The sequence below is a fragment of the Gossypium hirsutum genome, chromosome A06, assembly GCF_007990345.1.
Source record: "Gossypium hirsutum isolate 1008001.06 chromosome A06, Gossypium_hirsutum_v2.1, whole genome shotgun sequence".
Taxonomy (NCBI): domain Eukaryota; kingdom Viridiplantae; phylum Streptophyta; class Magnoliopsida; order Malvales; family Malvaceae; genus Gossypium; species Gossypium hirsutum.
The window spans coordinates 95412349-95429467 of NC_053429.1; the positions used below are offsets into that span (position 1 = coordinate 95412349).

General features: G+C 33.0%; 1 non-coding gene across 1 annotated transcript; it reads left to right on the forward strand.

The window, feature by feature from the left end:
• The first annotated feature begins 2525 nt into the window (after nucleotides 1–2525).
• Nucleotides 2526–2632, forward strand: LOC121231534 (small nucleolar RNA R71). Its single transcript, XR_005929592.1, has one exon. It is a non-coding gene; the product is annotated as a small nucleolar RNA R71 (small nucleolar RNA).
• Nucleotides 2633–17119: the final 14487 nt, after the last annotated feature.

The window sequence follows — 17119 nt, forward strand, 5'->3', positions numbered from 1 at the left end:
AATGGTTCAACGGGCAATGATAAGTTATGATCAAATGTGTAGTTGAGCTAAAGTGATCAGGTATGGGATAGTTAATTGCCTATTTGAAAATAAGGTAAGTTGACTGTTTGATATGTGATTCTAATTATATATGATGCAAATGAAAATATATATGTATATGAAAAGTATATTCGGCCAAAGGTTATGTATAAGTGATATTATATTTGTGATTTATGTGAAAACATATATGAATGGTTATATTCGGTCTTATGACTATAAAATGTGAATATTTATGAGATGATTCATGAGTTACAAGCATGAGTATGTACCTTGATTTAGAACAGATTGATTTGACCTTGTTAATATAATGTTAATATGCATTCTTAGATATATATATATTTGCTTATGACTTACTAAGCTGTGAAAGCTTACTGTGAGTATGTTTACACTATGTTTTATAGATTGTGGAAGCTAGTTACGAGCTCGGGGATCATTAGAGAAGTCTATCACACTATCGACTATTTTTGGTACTTTATAACTTTGAACTTGAACCTATGGCATGTACAGACTAGATTATATTTGGTTAAGTTTATAGTTGTGTATATATTAAGCCATGCGAAAATGGCTAATATGTTATGTAAGTATATGAAATTTTAGTCAAGTTTATTTGTGTTGTATCCATTAAAAATGGTTGGTGATTTTGGATGTGGTTTGGTTGATTTGGCTAAAGTATATATATATGTATTATGAATGGCTTGTTTATTTTATTAAGTTTGGCTCATATGCTTTGCTCAAATGGTGATTTTATTTGGTTTGATTGAATAGGTTATGGTATGTACATAAGTATGAATTATGCTTGTTATTTTACTCATGGTTTTAATGATTTGGTTATGTCTTGTATTTGATAGTAATGGTTTAATTTGGCTAACGAGTGTATTCGGCTAAATGTTGAATTTAGGTAATGGATATATTTGATTGATGATTCAGCCATGCTATGTACAAATATGTGAAACATGTTTTATTTAGTTTTGCCATGTATTTGGTTGTGTGGTGTACGAATAGGACACATATGTAAATGACTTAGTAATTCGGAAATAGATTAATTAAGAAATTAATGTTCATTAATAAATGGCTATGATTAATATTCAATTTTATGCATTTCGATCAAGTTTATTTATATTTTTTGTTGATATGTTTGTTTTTGATTTGAGAGTTGGTTAAATTATGTATATATATATAAACTTGTGAAGTGTTTGACATGAAATGTAAATTATGGTTGATGTATGGAATTAATTCTATGCAATGTTACATGCGTAAGATATGGTTGAGTAAAATGAAAGTGGACTTTGAATAAGCATATGTATTTAGCAAGTTTATATTCGGCTAAGTCATTGGAAAATGACCAAATGAATATTATGCTTATGTCATGGTCGTAAATGTTTGATTTGGATTTTGATTTGATTGTTTATTTGTTAGCCAAATTGATGATAGGGAAACGGTAATGTTCAGACATGCTTTAAATTTGGTTAGATAACCATTTAGGTTATAAACCAACTTAATCGTAGAATGAAAATGCATATTGTGTCGATTATGATATGGTCAAATTGATATGTGTTTTGATTGTTTGATTATATAATTCATGTATGAAATAATGGAATGAAATAATTATATTAGTTTGGATATGCGCAGATGCTTATGTGGTAAAATGATATAATTAAATTTTATTGCTTATGAATTATGTGACTACATATATGTTCGTTATATGATATGAAATCATTTGTAAAGAGATTATGTTAGCTATAAGGTTTTAAAATTGAATGGCTTGAGTGATTTGATGGGAATAATATATTAAGTATGAAATGAAATGGATGTAAATTTCAAGTTGTGTTTTGTCAGGTAATACCTCATAACCCTATACCGGCGATGGATACGGGTTAGGGGTGTTACAATATATGTTTTAAATACTAAGTTGGCTGAGGTTTTTTCATTTGTTGAGAAAAGCTTGGCAAATGATTTGAATGTGAGGGCATATAAGAATTACCTAGACTAGTCCCTTAATTACTCTAGGAAAAATTGGGATGATTTCTCCATGAAGGATTGTAATGTTTGATTGTAGACATGGACCATTCCTATTTTGATGTTGGTTTCTGACATAGTATATAGATTTTGGGTTTGAAGGACAATCTTCAAATGTATGACCATCTCCACAGTATACACACATGATATTCTCAAACTGACTTGGTTGTTGACCTGTCATGTTAGTATTGCAACCATTAACAATAATATTTTCAAACATGGAAGTCATATTAGATACTTGAGTTGCTAAAGATGTAAGAGCATCGACTTCATGAAATCCTTTCACTCTTCTTTTTTTGGCTGCTCGATTAGTTGGCCACTGGTAGTTATTACTTGAAATTCTTTCAAGAATCTCATACGCTTCATTATATGACTTTGAAAGAAGTGTTCCGTTCGCTAAAGCGTCTACCACTGTTCTTGTGTGAGCATTGATACCATTGTCAAAAGTCACAAATTAGATGAAAAGAGGAATACCATGATGATGGCATTTTCTTAATAATTCCTTAGATCATTCTCATGCCTCATACAAGGACTCATCATCAGACAACGAATATGTAGTAATTTAATTTCAAAGCTTAACATTCTTACTTGGTGGAAAATAATTCGTCGGAGAATGTTTCACCTATTCTTTTCATGTGGATATAGAATCGAGCAATAAGGAATTCAACCATGCTCGAGCTCGATCTCGCAACAAATATGGGAAATGCTTCAATTTTAAGGCATATTAAGATACTCTAAGTAACTTGAAAGGGTCGCTTACTTCCATAAATAAGTGAATGTGCAAATGTAGATCTTCAGTAAGCATCCCATTGAATTATCCCATTGTTTGCAACATCTGAAATTTTAACTCAAACTGAGGGGCTTCAATCTCGGGTCTTGCAATCCTCAGATTGAGTTCATTGAATAATGGCACAGCATATTGTCAAATAACTCACTATTCATCATCAACAACAAGGATCAGATTCTGAGTATTACTGGCTGCGTCTTCTCTTGGATTTTGATTCATCTCTTCGACTTGTCTTTGGGTTGATCACTCCATTATTCTTTGCCTAAAAGTGCATTCAATTTTTGGGTCAATTGGCAATAGATCGATAATTCGGTCTATGTCCATAAACCGTAAAAAATAAAAAATAATAAAGTCAAGGATTATAAAAAAATTTAATAAAAACAAACCAAATTGAAAAACAATCTTCATAAATAATGACAAAATACAATCCCCGGTAACAACACCAAAAACTTGTGTCGCGTGATTACGTGCAAGTGTACACAGTCATACAAGTAATAAGTAGCAAGTAAAGAGTTATCATCTCCACAGAGACTGTTGTGTAAATTAATTGCAAAGTTAATTATAAAACAATTTGGTAAACAATAAGTAAAGAAAAATGTTGTTGATGAGCGTACAAAATAATATAAATTAATAGCAAAGTTAATTATAAAACAAGTGTACACGGCCGTACAAGTGGATTGCATTATTTTTTGGTAAATGAGTGTTTAACAAGCCATGAGAAAGACACAAACACTCAAAAGATTTTTCTCTAAAAACTGGTACTTTTTTTAATGAAGTGAAAGCCTCATTTTATAGCCTTTAAGCCTCAACTTCCTTTGCTATTTTTAGCAAGGGAATCCTTGATTTTCTCCCCTATAGGTGTCGTCCCTTGAGATATGGATGAATGGATGGTGTTTTGCTAATTTTAGCAAAAGGAGTTGCTTATTTTTCTCCTTATATGGCTGACCATTGAATGGTAAAAGAGGGGGTGATTTTGATTGCTATTTGTAGCAAAAGAGTGGATGGTTTGAGGCTAGAATCAAGGGGAATGGTTTTTGATTTATATTTTATGGAGATTGGGGTCAAATTTGATATTTTTGGGAGATGAATGGTCAATTATGGCCTGCTAATTTTAGCAGTGCATGTTTCCATTTTTATTTCATGGAAAATGGGCAAGTGGAATGATTTTGGGCCTACAATTAGACAATATTAGGCCTCCATGTAATTGAATTTGGAATGAAGTTATTTTGAAGCCCACATGATTGCATCTTGAACCTTCCAACCTGTACCTGTTTAAGACTCAAATACAACAAAAATTCTACCATCCTTTCTCTTAGCCCAATTATTCTAAAAAAACATTTGTTTAACATAAATTTCACAAACTTTAACACATTCCCATGGAGATTATAAAATATCATGAAATTTAGTGAAAACCACAGAAGCTGTTATTTATTTACTCAGAATTAGCATAAAATCTACATAAAAGAGTGTTGAAATATGTAAATATTTTAGAGTTTACAGGTACGCTCCCCCAACGGTCGAATTGCCAATGACCATAGAAAAAATACAGGTAGTTTTTATTTCTATTTAAACCCAAATCTTTTCCTCATTTTTTCATTCAAATCCATTTCTATCAATTCTCTCTATTCTTTTAATTCTCTCAAGAATTTAGTTCTAAAATTTTAATTAAAATTCTCCCAAGTTCGTCTTCATTTAATTTTGGAATGGAAAATATTCTTATTCGTTTCGATGACAACCATATTTTCGCGATTCAATTGCAAATGGTAAGAAAATATTTTAATTTTTATAATTTTATTTAAGTTCATTATTAAGTTGTTAAAAGATTAGAATTTAATCTTTTTATAAGTAAGTCGAAGATCAGATTTTGGAGACACATATGCACAATCTATCTGCAAGGCCATTGCGAATTATTAAACCATATTTGGAAGTTGTGGGATTTTCGCACGTGCCCCGTATGCTCGGGGGGGTGTAAATTAGACCCTACACTTATTAGGTGTTGGTGGAAAGATGGAGACCCGAGATACACACATTAATCCCATCTTCCATGTAGTGGGTGTACAATCACACTCAATAATGTTCAATTATAATTCAATTTACCAGTGGATGGGCCATTCATTACGGGATCAGTGGTCATTGTTGAATGTAGTGGCATTTGCGAGCAACTGTTAGGCGAGGCACCAGAAAAGTTTTTCAGTGGTCGGATAGAGATGAAATGGTTGCAAGACAATTTCCAAGATCTCGATGGGAGTTCCAATCCCCTTGAAAGAGAACAACACGTTCGATCATACATCCTGAGGTTAATTGGAGGTGTTCTAATGCTCGATAAATCACAAGCTCTTTTACATTTAAGCTAGCTGCTACAACTCGTTGACTTGAAAGAAACGGGCCAACTCAATTAGGGGTTAGCCGTGTTGGCGACGTTTTACCGAGAAATGTGTTGGGCGATACAACAAAAAAAAATTATTGTTACGTACTCCTTCTACAGTCATGGACATGGCGACTACCATTTTTATGTCCCCGTGCCAACTACCCTTACACTTTCCCACTCGTAGAAAGGTAAAATTAATTCTATAATATAATTATCATAATATTATTTAATTAGGCCAATTTTTTTAAAAAAAAATATTATTTGAATAGGTGAAAACCATGGCTTGAATTATGTGGGACTACTAGAGGAGCTTGAAAATATCCAGCTACTATTAGATCACTAATCGAGAGCCGAGGTTAGTTTTTAAAATTTTTTAAGTATGTAATATTTATGTAAGGATTTTAAAATTAGTATTGAGTAGATAATAAACTTTATTATTTTGTACTATAGTTTGAATGGACGCCATACTTCGATCCAAAAATTCATGAATGCAACTAATCTAAATTCTTGGTCAATCCCAGTATCTAGCACGTGAAGGTGCCATTGATAGTTTACACCACGGTGGAAATGCATGAATCTGATTGAGTGATGCGCCAATTTAGGTTTAGGCAAACTATTCTGCCACTACCCCAATACATCGAAGTACTGCACAAGGTCGACTTGTAGAGGAGCACCAAAAAAAGTTTGGGAATCACAGGAATCACTGTCCATTTTTCAAATATCTCGAGATTCTTGGGGTATTTTCATACATCCAGAAGCACGTTTTAAAGTTCCCTCCCTCTTTCACTCATGCTATCTGATTCCCTATATAAATGGGGGGTTTTTCTCCCTCTACTACATCAGCTCTCTCGATCACTTCCTTTCACCCCTTAAAACTTCTTTACACCATTTTTTATATTTTACTTTCAATTTTTTAAAATTTTCAACTGACATATTTATTTCTATTTGGGGGAGCTAATGTGCTAGTTTTAATGTGTATTTTAGTTCACAATGATGCGGTGACACTTTGAGACCCACATATATCATCTGTCGTGTTGGGACGAAACCATTACATTAGAAGCCCATCTCATTGTAACTCAGGCTCCAAGTTCACGGTGCTTATACGATCACGAGTTGTAGTCTAACTACAAGTCCTAGTTGATGGACATTAATATACGGTCACGACTTGGAGTATGACTCGAGAGCCCACTTGATGGTGGTTATGCGGTCATAGGTTCAAGTTCTGGCTCACTAGAAGAGGATGCTTTGTAAAACTAATATGTAAGTTTGACATGATAATCGTGGGGAAAAACTTAGGAACTTTCTGGTATAATCCATTTATTACTTTTTCTCAATCACCACCAAAGGCAGTATCGTCAACCTCCCTCTTGTCCAAAATCAGTGATGGAATTGGAGGTAAGTGCACTGTAAAGGTTCGAGCAACTGTCACGTTGGAGAAAATCTAGAGATCATTTCAGCTCGATAGCGGTTGCTTTGATTAAATCACTTACTAATAACTACAACTGCTATTGCCTTGACTCGACCTCCAGCTACCGCTATCACCGTAACTTAACCTCTAACTTCTCTCCACAACCACCTTCGCTCCCTCCTGACGGTGCTCTTTTTCCAACTCTATCATTGTTTTAGACAACAGGGAGGTTACTAATCCTGCTTTTGGTGGAGATGGATAAAAAATAAGTTGGTTATACTAGAAAGCCCTTGACTTTTTCCTTACGATTACCATCTCGAACTTCAGTATTGGGTTTACTAGCCATCCTCCTCTAATAAGGTGAGACTTGAATCCCTGAACGCATAACCACTATCAAGTGGGGTCCCAAGTTATACTCCAAACCGTGTCCCCGTATTAACATCTGACAACTAGGAGCCCTACTTATATTTCAACTCGTAACAATATATGAACTGTAAACTCGAGGCCTGAGTTGCATATGATGGGCTTCTAAGGCAATGGTTCCATCCTAACACGATAGATGAAATGTATGGGTCTTCAAGCACTACCGCATCACTATCAACTGGTATATACCTTTGAGCTTTCATAATGTCTATCTCAAACACAAACACAAACACAAATAAATTGGTCTCCTATTATTTCCATCCCTAAACCCTTAAAAACCTTAACAGAACCCTAAAATCAAATTACTATCTTAAAATCCTAAACCTTAAAAAAACCCTAACCCAAACCATAAACAAACTCTAAAAACAAAAACCTGACTGGACATGTTTTCCCCTCTCTCTCCAAAATTGGCCTATTCTAATAAATATGGAAAAAAATTAGCCTAATCACTTAATTATTTTTAAAATTTAACATTTATGCCTAATTTATGTAACACCCTCAACCTGACCCGATTCACAGAGTTTGGATGTCTTGTTGGAAAAAAATTGATTTAAAAACAGTTTTCTTGCACAACGAAAATTTTAAATTTTGAAAATCGACCCGATTTGTGATATTTATAGCAATAAACCTTAGACCAAATTTGTACTTGAGTTTTCAGATAAATAGGTCCTTGATGTTTTACGAATTTCAACCAAACAATCTTGTACACTCTTCTCGTACCACAAACTGCTTCGAGTGTGGGCTCCAACCAATTGAACCAAAACACAAAACTAGAAAAAGTTTTCTTTTCGGTATGAAAATAGAAATTCTCTGCTTTAATAGAAACCGATAAGATTGATATTTTGGAAAAATATATTTAAAATTTGAGCATAAATTCTCTTTATTTTTTGGCAGAATAACAATATGCCAAAAGTTATCTTTATAGCTCTACCGATGCCATCTATTTATGGGAAGAGAAGGTAGAACCCTTGTAGAGTTGTAGAGGTTTATTTTAAATAGAAAATCAACATTCTACTTAGAGTAGGAGAGGGGTGAGTGACTCACCCTTATATTTCTGTTAGGGTTGCTGCCCCATTCATGTTATATGAGGGATTTTGGGTCGCTCTCACATCGAGTCCAATTATGAGTACTTCTTGGGCCTTTTTGACCCAATGCTCTGTAATGTGATGCAACCCGATTTAGTTTTTTTTTATTTCCCAAAATAAACTTTAATATTTACATATTAAATAATTTTCTCATCCCAATTTTACTCTAGTAAAATTTTAATGATTTTACCCCCGGTAAAATTTTGAGAAAATTCATTCAATATGTCACAACTCAACATGTTCACTATGGCTGAATGGTTTATTTTCATTTTTGTGCTTCAAAACAGTTCAAAAATATAAACAAATTCTTCCACCAATTTTTAAGTAATCATTTCTATGATTGTAATTTTCAATTCTCATTTCCATTTTCATTTCTATTTTTGGAAACCTACATTCATTTCAAAATGATTTCATTTCTCCATTTAAGAGAAAATGGGAATAATTTCTGAATGTTTCCAATTTCTCTTTTTCTATTTTTTTATTCAAACATATAATTTATTTTTGGTTTCAACGAGCTAGCGGAGGGATTGATTGGACATATGAAGTTGATTCTCAAATAATTTATAATTAAGTTCCAACTTTTCACCTATTAATTATAAACTTATTTACTCACGAAGTCATTTCACTATAGTATCGTGACTGAGCTCTCCCCAACTACATACAAGCAACTACTTAGTGCTCGTCCAATGACCTTGTCAATAGTGTATTACCCTAATAAGATATCATTGATCTCTTTGGGATAATATCCGTTCTCCAAATATTATTTTATTTTATCTTATGATAACTATTACATCTTTCTTCATGAAAAGTCAATCATTATTAATTAGTGATCAAGTCATCCATCACAAAGACGGATGACCTGTGACCACGTTTGCTTTTCATCAACCATGTAATGCCAACAAGAGGATATCATTTACCCATATTTTGGGTTATGAATTCCGATGTTTTGAATGATGCTACATACTACAGAAGTTGTACACCTAATGCACCAGCTTTCGGTTCCTTCTCCATTTGAACTCAGGCTTTTACTTACATCAAAGTGTATGAGTCATGCATACATAGTCTGTCATCCACTCAGGACTTAGGTGTGTCACACTATGAACATCACAAGTGAACAAATACATAAATGGATTCAAGATCTATTCTACTTGGGTCCTGTTCGATGTACTGTCAGTCCAATCAGTCCAATTAGTCAAATTTATATCTTTATCTTCTAGGAGTCATTCACTCTAATTCCCACGACAAAGCATCTCCCCAATTGGACTTGATAGATGACATATTAGTCTTTCAATCGGTTTGCTCATTTTTTATTAGACTAAGGACATGTTTAGGTTCATCTACTAGTACAAGCTATCTTTCTGTACTACGATCCGACCACATAATACCTCTTAGTATTAGTTAAACATTTAGACAACCAATGAGAAAATTTTGATTCTATTTTTCTTTGTGTGCAAAAATCATGTAAGGACAATAATACAAAGTGTTTTAATTTAATTCATGGATAATTTTATTAATCAATTTGTTCGAAAAAATTAGAAGCTTACAAATAAACATACTATACTTAGGGAACCAGATCTAATAATCTCCCACTTGCATTAGTTAAGTAAATGAGCCATATTCCATATTCCTATGCTCTCTATGTGTTTTTTAAAACTCCTAGCTTGTAGAGCCTTGGTAAACGAGTCTACAAGGTTGTCCTCAGATACGACCTTGACTACATCCGGATTTCATCTGCAACTGTCACCCTTATGTTATGATACTCAGTGTGGGAACTTTTAAACTTACTAGAAAGGATAAAACTTATAGGGTGTAAGTGGATCTATAAGAGGACAAGATATACGGATTGAAAAGTGGAAACTTATATCGCCAGACTTATAGTAAAAGGCTATACTCGAAAGAAGGCTTAGATTACGAAGAAACCTTCTCTCTAGTTGCCATGATCAAGTCAATCTACATATTACTATCCATTGCGGTGGCTCTTGATTACAATATCTAAAAAATGGATGTCAAGACAATATTTTTGAACAACTATCTTGAAGAAAGCATATACATGATGCAACTCATCGAATATATAACTAAAGGAAACGAGCATAAATTTTGCAAACTACTTTGATCTATATATGTGCTCAAGTAAGCATCCTGCCCATGGAATCAAAGATTTGATCAAGTGATCAAGAAATTTGGATTTGAGCAAAATGTAGATGAAACTTGTGTTTACAAACGTTTAGGGGATGGAAAAGTGGTTTTTCTCGTTTTATATGTTGATGACATTCTACTAATTGGAAATGATGTAGGGACATTGTCGTCGATTAAATTGTGGTTAACCTAACATTTTAGCATGAAGGACTCAGGAGAAGCTAATTTTGTTCTAGGTATTCGAATACTAAAGGATTGAAAGAACAAAGTGATAGCATTGTCTCAGGCTTCATACATAGAAAATATATTAGAGCATTATGCAATGACCAATTTGAAGAAGGGAATTCAACCCTCCGTATTAGAATTTTATCTCTTTTTAGAGTATTGTCCTAAGACAACGAAAGAAAAAGAGAACACGAGAAAGGTTCTTTTTGCAGTGGGGTTGAGAAGTCAATATCAGACAAATCTAGGACCAAGGCACTAACTAGTGTTAAGCATAAACTCAAGTATTTACGGAGAATGATAGATTATACGCTTGTGTATTCTAGAAAAGATCTCACTCCTGTCAAATATACTGATTCTAACTTCCAAACATGTCATGATTCAATGAAATCGACATCAGGCTGTATTTTTGTCCTAGATGGTGGGTCCATAGTGTAAACAAGTGTCAAGTAGGATTGCACTACTAACTTCACGACAGAGGGCCGAATATGAGGTATGAAAAAATTATGACACTATAGTAGTGTGGATATAGCTAAAATCGAATTAACCATATAAGGACAAAACACATAGGAAGACAATAGTGTTTGACGGAATGGTAGACATAGTCAAAGATTGCATATGAGGAAATACCCCGGGGATTTGTTCAGCCAAGACTCTTATAGCTAGAGAGCTCTTTGGAAAACATATAGTGGGGTACAATAATGCAAAACATGACTCATCTACTTTACTAGGGCAAGTTGGAGACTGTTAGATCCAGTGCCCTAAGTGTAGTATATTCGTTTAAGTACACTTGTAATTTTTTCAAACGGATTGATTAATAAAATTATTCATGAATTAAATTAATATAATCTATATTATTGTCCTAAAATGGTTTTTATATGCAAATCAAAATAGAGGCAAATGTTTCTCATTGGTTGTCTATTGTGTAAACTAATACTTAACGGTATTACGTGGTCGGATCATAGTATAGAAAGACAAATTATATTAGTAAATGAACCTAAACATGTCATTAGTCTAATAAAAAAATGAGCAAACCGATTGAAAGACTAATTTGTTGTTTATCAAGTCCAAATAGGGAGATGTCTTGTCTTAGGCATCAGAGTGGATGACTTCCAAAAGATAGAGACATGATGTGACTGACTGGACTGGCTGGACTGGAAGTACATCGAAAATGACCTAAGTAGAATAGATCTTGAATCCATTTATGGATTTATTTACTTGTGACATTCATAGTGTGGCATACCTAAATCCTGAGTGGATCGCAGACTATGTATGCGTGATTCATACACTTTGATCTAAGTAAAAGCCTGAGTTCAAATAGATAAGGACTCGAAAGCTAGTGCATTGGGTGTTCGACTTTTTTAGTATGTAGTATCATTCACAATAGTGGAATTCATAGCCCAAAACATGGGTAAATTATATCCTCTCATTGGCATTACATGGTTGATGAAAAGCAAACGAGGCCATGGGTCATTCGTCTTTATGATGGATATATTGACCACTATTTGATAGTGATTGAATTTTCCTAAAAGAAGATGTAATGGTTACCATGAGATAAAATAGGATCATATTGGGAGAACGAATATTATCCCAAAGAGATCAAGGATATCCTATAAGGGTAACACACTAATGACAAGGTTATTAGACGAGCGCTAAGTAGTTGCTTTCGTAATGGTATATCGTTAGGGAGAGCTTAGTCACGATACTATAGTGGAATAACTTCGTGACTAAATGAGTTTATAATTGATAAGCAAAAAGCTGGAACTTAATTATAAATCATTTGATACTCAACTTTATATGTCCAATCGTTCCCTCCACTAGCACGTTGAAACCAGAAATGAATTGTGTGCTTGAATAAAAATGAATGAAATGAATAAAAAAAAGGGAAATGAGAAACATTAAGGAATAGTTATGGTTTTCTCTAAAATGGAGAAATGGAATCATTTGGAAATGAATGTAGGTTTCTAAAAATGGAAATGGAAACTTGTAATCTTATATAGGATTACTTAAAAACTGATGGAAGAATGAGTTTATGCTTTTGGACTATTTTGAAGCCCGAAAATGAAAATAAACCATTTGGTCATTCATGTTAAGTTGTGACATATTGAACGAATTTTCTTGAAATTTTATCAGGGGTAAAATCGTCAAAATTTTACTAGAGTAAAATTGAGATAAAAAATTATTTAATATGTAAATATTAAAGTTTATTTTGGGAAATAGAAAAAATGAATTGGGTTAGATCACATTACAGCGAATAGGATCAAAAAGGCTTAGTAAGTACTCATAATTGGACCCGATATAAGAAAGGCCCAAAACCCCTCATACAACATGAAGGGGTGGAAACCCTAGTAGAAACACAATGGTGAGTTGTTCACCCCTCTCCAACTCTAAGTAGAATATTTTTTTCTATTTAAAATAAACCTCTACAACTCTACAAGGTTTCTACCTACTCTTCCTATAAATAAATGACATCGATAGAGCTATATAGACAACTTTTGAGAGATTGTTATTCTACCAAAAATAGAGAGAATTTATTCTAAACTTTTAAATATATTTTTCCAGAATAAAAATAGAGAGAATTTTTTTCACCCTAAAAAGAATTCTTTTTCTAGTTCTGTGTTTTGATTCAGTTGATTCGAGCCCACACTCGAAGCAGTTCGTGATACAAGAATAATAGAGAAGATCATTCAGTTGAAAGTTGAAAATCGTCAAGGCTTTGTTTTTCAGAAAACACAGGTGCATATTTGGTTAATGTTTATTGCTATAAATATCACAAACCGGGTTGGTTTTCAAAATTTTAATTTTCCTCTATGCAAATAAACCGTTTTCAAATCGAGTGTTTTCAACAGTAATCCCACTTAGTATTAGTTAAACATTTAGATAACCAATGAACAACATTTGCTTCTACTTTTCTTTGCGTGCAAAAATCATGTGAGGATAATAATACAAAGTATATTAATTTAATTCATGAATAATTTTATTAATCAATCTATTTTAAAAAAATTACAAGTTTACAGACGAGTATACTACACTTAGGGCACCAAATCCAACCTACCAAATGATACCACATACAAACACTTAGCACAATTTTTAAATCTTTGGCGTAGCTTTTTAACATATTTCATTTCATTTAAATAAAGGTTTTTCAAATCAAAAAAGTAGAGAGAACGCTCAATGAATACAATAGATTCTTAAAATCATACAAAACATTACAACCCAAAGGTTTGTTATAAACAAACTTCCTTTAAAGCGCAGTTTACTATACGTCCTACTCCTAAGAGGTTCCCTGTATGCATAATATCCCAACTCGTCGTTCCTCTGGCACATTCCTAGCTTGGTCTCTGCTGGCAAATTTAATTATACAACCACACCTGAAACATGAACACAATTCTTATAAGTTCACATATACTTAGTGAGTTTTAATATAATTTACCACGAAATCATCCAAGTTGAATTCCTCATCTTAAGAGTTTGAAACACCACTCTGTCTTTGGGAAGATACTTTTACATTATCAAATATAAGCCTATACGTCAGTTTCCATACTTAGCATATCATTTCTGTTTTGGAGGACACTTAGATAGAATCAGACTTGCACTTAAATGCCAATTACCATAGTTAATGTACCAGATTTCACTTCACTACTTGGCTGACTTTAGACCTTACCAAAAAATATTCTATAATCTTCTTCTTCTTAGAACAAAAAAGGTATTTCTCAAAGGAATATCTCTATAGAGCCCACTTCCTATGAATTTTCTCTTCAAATTAGCACTTAATAATTTTCCTAGAAGGGTTACTCACAAATATTGTTCACGGGTGAATACTTACTATCTGAATTCACATTTGGCGAAATCCAATATTGAGATGAATAGCTATCAGACTACCAACCAGATCATATCTTGATTCCAATCCAAACTAAACTCATTCTAACAATGTAACACTATAGATTATTTAGAAGAATTCCCAACATCCATGTCACAAAAGTATGTCCAAATTGACAAACATCTTAGAGTCCCAATAGTCTCTAAACGAACCATAGAAACCATTCAAAATTTCGGATACCAAATTTTAGACATCACCAACTCATAACAAAAATGAATTCATTACAACGGACATTTAGACCATTTATATGTACGAATACGTCCCTTAAAGCTTATCAAATTTTATTACAAGATCAAACCAACTAAGTTATCTTCAAACTCACCAGATTCTGATCATAAAACTAATTATCGAAGAAGTTTCAGAATATATCTAGATCTTACTACATAAACAGCTAACCAGTTTCTACTACCTCTACCATACAAAATTTCCACAAAGGCAAATACAGAATACGCCACTAAGGCATAGCAGTCCATGCTATACAGGCTTTACAGATTACACCTCAAGGGCAATACAGAATACACCACAAAGGCTTAGTAGACCACACCACACAAGAAACATTCAAAATCACATGTTTACTGTCTTGACAGACTTTCACAGAAGTTGCCATGGTTTCAGCCACATGAACTTATACCTAATTTCAAGTTGTGATCTGCCAGTCTGGTTTACATATTACAGAAGGCATCACCATAAGTATTTATTTCATCATATCATGACATGGGTTTCAACCACATGGACTTGTACATCCTCATATCGTCATCTTCCAATTTAAACTTATTCTTCCTAAAGGCATCACCATGGATATTTTAAAAACAACGTGATCAATTAGTCTAGTTAGCAATGTATTTGCCATACTGGAGGCATCACAATTGAATGTTTACTTCGCTCACACCTATATATACTTACAAAAATTCATTTTCATACATGTCTTACTCATTTTCTTTTAACAAAACTCACCTTTCTATACATGATATTCATATGCATTACCATTACACAACACATTATATATGTACATTTATTCACTATCATCCAAGACGAACATGCAGTGACATTACTAGGCTTACCATACTTGCCAGTTATCTGTGGTGATCTTAACATATACATTTAGTCTTTTAAATTAACCTGCATGAGTCAGGTTAGTCACTCACCTGATACTCACTTTAATTGTAGCTTGAACTCCAAACTCGAAGACCTTTCTCAAACCAGTAGCAACAACTATTAAAGAACATAGATTCACCATTAAAACCTATTTGCATATAAATTTTTAACATGTCAATCATAGACAACCCCCATGCAAGGTCTTGTATTCATAACCTACTATTCATAAGCTTCTTAACAGCCTTATTCTTTCAAAAACTTAACATGCAGAGCTATTTGACTTACCGAGAGGTGGAACATTCACTCACTAATTCAAAATCCTTAGCTTCCAAAGAAGAAAACATATAAGTTTTAAAAGGAAGAACCATAAAGTATATTTTAAAAGAAAAAAAAACCATCCCGACTAATCCTTCTCACAATATATATATCCAGTTTCCCCTTAGTGGAACTTGAGCTTCCAAAGAAGAAAACTTATAAGTTTTAAAACGAAAAAACATAAAGTATATTTTAAAAGAAGAAAAAACCATCTCGACTAATCCTTCTCACAATATATATATCTAGTTTCCCCTTAGTAGAACTTGACAAATGTCGATTTTATCCAGAATTTGTTCTCATAAAGGGCCTAGAATATCCGATAGAAATATAAATGAGGATCCTGTACAATTATTATTTGACCAGTCCACTCAATTGGCTCCTAGCCAGGTCACATTACAAAACCAAATTTACACAGTGCTTAGACAAACTAGGCGTACTATACATTTGGCATAACCCATGCCAGGCTTATTTTTTTTCTTATCATATCATTTTCTTAAACAGTAGAATAACTTGTGACAGAATCCTTAATCATTTCTACATCGAATATACTATGCCAAACTCTAACACACTTGAAGACTGTTAATTGGCATATTACACTACGCCAAATAGATAACTTCACAACTATACACCTTGATCTCGGATTCGCCAAACTTGGGGTGTGACAATTTAGCCCTAATGAAACGTGCTTTTATTTTTATCAAAACCCCTTGATCTTGATTTTTTTAATTGTGGAAATTTGGAGGTTTTGGTTTTTAGGATTAGCGTAGTAAAGGGCAAATGAATAGTTCAACTAGTTGTTGGGACTTTTTGTGGTTTACAACTGGCGGTACCGATTACTGTGCCTTTCATTTATTTATTAAAAGCCAGTTATTGATAAATAAAATATCTTATTATTTTAAATTGTTTTTATTAACATAATTTTTGTAAAGATCAAAAGTATATATATGTACCATGCTCATCTTTTAAACATTATACATGCATACTTCTTTAACAAAAATAGTCTTGACTTACACAGATTAGTGGTTAAAATTCTTATCAAATATTTATTTGACACAATTTCACATGCAACCTAAAAACCAATTATTAAAATTATACATCCGAAAGAGATATTAAAATTATAAATACCTATATTCACATGCAACATATGTGATATCAAATATTAGTTACGATACCGGATATTATTTGAATATAAATAAGAAGTATAAAATAAATAAGTAAAATAATATTTAATAAACAATATAAAGTTGTCAAAAAGATAAATGAATTTTTTTAGTTCTTCCTCAAGGGATGGTGGATCGTATTTTGGTGCTCAACACTACTTGGGATGTTGGCTCATGAAAGAATA